The 3288-nt window shown below is 43.3% G+C and overlaps 1 long non-coding RNA gene across 1 annotated transcript; it reads left to right on the top strand.

Moving 5' to 3' along the window:
* The first annotated feature begins 35 nt into the window (after nucleotides 1-35).
* Nucleotides 36-1879, top strand: LOC106894247. The gene is made up of 2 exons (XR_001413240.1): nucleotides 36-557; nucleotides 1100-1879. It is a non-coding gene; the product is annotated as an uncharacterized LOC106894247 (long non-coding RNA).
* Nucleotides 1880-3288: the final 1409 nt, after the last annotated feature.

Here is a 3288-nt window from a genome sequence, read left to right as displayed (position 1 = left end):
AAATTGCAACTTAAAATTTCCCCCCCCCAATGTTTACATGACAGCTATGACAAACCTTTGTTCATCCCAAATTGGCGATTTGAGAAGAAATACAAAAATGCATATTTTTTTCTGCATATTTGAATGTAGGTGCCTGGTGTGCATGTACATTTATTTATCGCTCTTTTGTATCTCTGCTTCCTGGTTCAAAGTGGCTGGAAGCTCCCACAGAGGGCTGTTCTTCCCTTTTTATTAGTGTGACCCCTTTTTATCATTTACTATTTTCCCCCAAACCCATCGTAGGGATGAACTGAACATAGTCTGCATCATTTACTTAAAACTTCAACTTTCAGTCTTTTGTTCTCTGACCTTTTTGGGTGTTTTCTGTGTCAGAGTTGGGTTTTTCACCCAAGGCAGTGTTGAAAATGTGACTTGTCAGTGTATTGGGTAGCTTTTTACATCGAAGTCGTCTTTTCTTGATTTTTAGGTGATAATATCAGAGAGTTTTTGCTGAGTCTCAGATATTTTCGAATCTTCATTGCCTTGTGGAATGTCTTCATGATGTTCTGCATGATTGTGTAAGTAACGTGTTTTGTCATTTGTTTATAGGAAGTTGCACATATTGGGATTTTTCTTGCACGTTTCTTTTCAGGAACAACTCTGTTGTTCCATAATTCCTTTTTTATTTCACTTCTTTATTTCATTCTTCAAAGAGACATTGGTTGACCTCCATGTAGTGCATGAAAACCTTCTTTGCCAGCATGTGAGTCATTTAGCCTTAGACACAGGGTTCCTTGTTGTGGGCTGCTTGGATAAAACATCATTTGGGGCAGCATTTCAGTTTTTGGGGGGATGTTTCTCATTTTAGGGGAGCAGGGGAAACCCACCAAGTAATAGGACGGGATCAGCCTTGAGAATAGACCTGGAAACAGCAGGGTTTGGTTCTGTGGGCAGGCTGTCAGGCTGTTTTCCTTGTGCTTATGTAGCTTTATAGTCTGATACACGGGGGAGAAAAACCGCTGGCCAGATGTGCACTGAGCCAGAAGGGCACTGGTGTGACTGTTCCCGCTTGTACCCACTTCTCATCTCCTTTTATTTTTTTTCCTGTTGCGTCCACTAGGTTATTTGGATCTTGAAAGTCATTCACAAACGCGGCCCTTAACTTGGAAGAGACTTTTGGCTGGAAACATAACTTTTTCTACAAAAGATTATAATGCTTTCAAAATACAGCCCTGGGATTGTGGCCTGTTCTTCGGCACAAGCTCCTCTTCATGTGGGACAGGACACGTTCAGCCTCTTCAGCCCATCCCATCACACACGGTGCAGGCTGCGTCACTCGCTGCCGGGGGGACCGAGCCTTTAGGTCCCTGAGCCAAAAAAATCTTCAAAGTAAAATGATTTCAACTTTCTGGAAATAAAGTGAACTGTAAATCGTGTAGCTAGGCTTAGAGCACGGTGCTTAGAGTCTGCAGGGTGGAACCAGAGCACGACTGAAGATCACAATCTTAAAACTCGGCGTTGTTAGTCCCCCCCAGCTCGTGATGTGTCTCCTGGTGTCACCCTTGTCTCGCGTCCCTGGAAGTTGCACTTCTCCATTCTCGTTTTTATAAAGCTCAGCAAAGTGTTGGTGTGTATCACCAACTGTCTCACTATTCCATTTAGTTTTGTTGGAGAAATAGAAAAGGATGATTTAAAAAAATGGGATTCTCACCTTCTGTTTTTCCAAAAATGCTTTTTAAATTAAAATTTCAAAGGTTCCTTTTTTTTTTTTTCTAAGCAATATGTAAGGGATTTTGAATAGGGAAAATGTCAACAATTCTGTAAGTCAATGTTAAGGAATAGTTTTGGAATAACGTTGGATTTGGTTGAATAAAGTTGTTCTATTTAAGGGTAAAACATACATTTGACGCCGGGTTCATTCCATTACAGGAGAAATGAATACAGTGTTGGTGTGTTTTGAGAAATTTTATTTAGTCTCGTAATTGTGTCTGGCTTCTTGGGTTATTTATATTCATGTTCTGTAACCTCTTTGGCCAGCAATGCTTCCCCAGCAGCACCGAGATCACTTAAGAGAGAGTGTGGTGCTGAGGCATCTTCTAAATCAAACCAAACTATTAGTGGAACTTTCTTGGCCTCGATTTCTTAAGCTGCAGGACTGTTGAGGAGAGAGAGGCCTCGTTCAAATGACTCTTGAGGCTCAGGTTTTAGCCAATACTTTGAATTTTATCTGGCTGCAGCCGGGTACTCGGACACGAGGGTTGGGCGCTCGCAGCGATGGGCTCGAGTCGCCCTCTTTTGTGTCACCTCAAGTTCTTGCACTTTCTTTTGGGGAAGAGAGAGTTTGAGGGAAGACACCTTGCTGTAATGAACCTAGAAAATGGATTCTTCATGTGTGGTTTGTCCTGACATCCAGACACAATCCAGTGCTTTGTATAGTTTGCAAAAAACATTTCACAGACAACATTTTTTCCCTAATCTTTGTGAAACCAAGTTCTCCCCTGGCACGTCTGGGGGAGGGTGGAAGCAGCTGTCACAACCCCTGGGCTCAGCACTGGGCTCGGCTTTGGACTCGGGGGTTTAATTCCTGGTTGGAAAATGGTTGCTCCTGTGCAGAACTGACTGTTTTCCGAGCAACACCGTGAATGCAGGAGATAGAGGTGAAGGAAAAAGGAAAATTTTATCGCTCTAAATAGATCACGTGGCTCAATAAGGTGCTGTCACCTCAAGATTTCAGATGTTCAAAAGAATAAAGGTTGACATTCAGCTCCTAAATGGGTGCTTTAAAAAAAAATGATTAGTTAACTTTAAGGTGCTCTTAAATGCTGGGGAAAGTTTGAACGTGGGGCTGGTCGCTTACCCCGCGTGGTGCCGGTCGCCCTTCTCTCTACGGCTGTCGTTGTGCGGCCGCTTTTGTCCATTTCTGGACATTTCCACCTCCAGTTCCGTGTTACGAGCTTCCCAAAACCGGACTGGCTTTTCACTCACACCCTCAAGGAGAAGCGAGAAGGTAAATACGTCTCTGTAAAGACCCCCAGATCACGGCTGGAGGTTTCTAATTGCTGCCTCACCCGTTATTCTGAAAATAATGCAAATAGGAAGCTGCGCCGCTTGGCAACTTTTAGCCGTAATAATTTTTTTGAGGAATATTTCAGACTTTTCACAACCAAACAAGACCTCGTTACCTTCCCGCCAGCCTGAGATAAGGCACCACCATCGCGTTATCTCCGTAACATCCGAGTGGCGACGGTTCATCGCCGGTATTTATTCATTTAAGCCCTTTCTGCCCATAAGACTTGACCCCATTGATCC

The sequence above is a fragment of the Calidris pugnax genome, unplaced genomic scaffold (assembly GCF_001431845.1).
Source record: "Calidris pugnax isolate Ruff unplaced genomic scaffold, ASM143184v1 scaffold199, whole genome shotgun sequence".
Lineage (NCBI taxonomy): Eukaryota > Metazoa > Chordata > Aves > Charadriiformes > Scolopacidae > Calidris > Calidris pugnax.
This window is presented reverse-complemented; position numbering and strand designations above follow the sequence as displayed.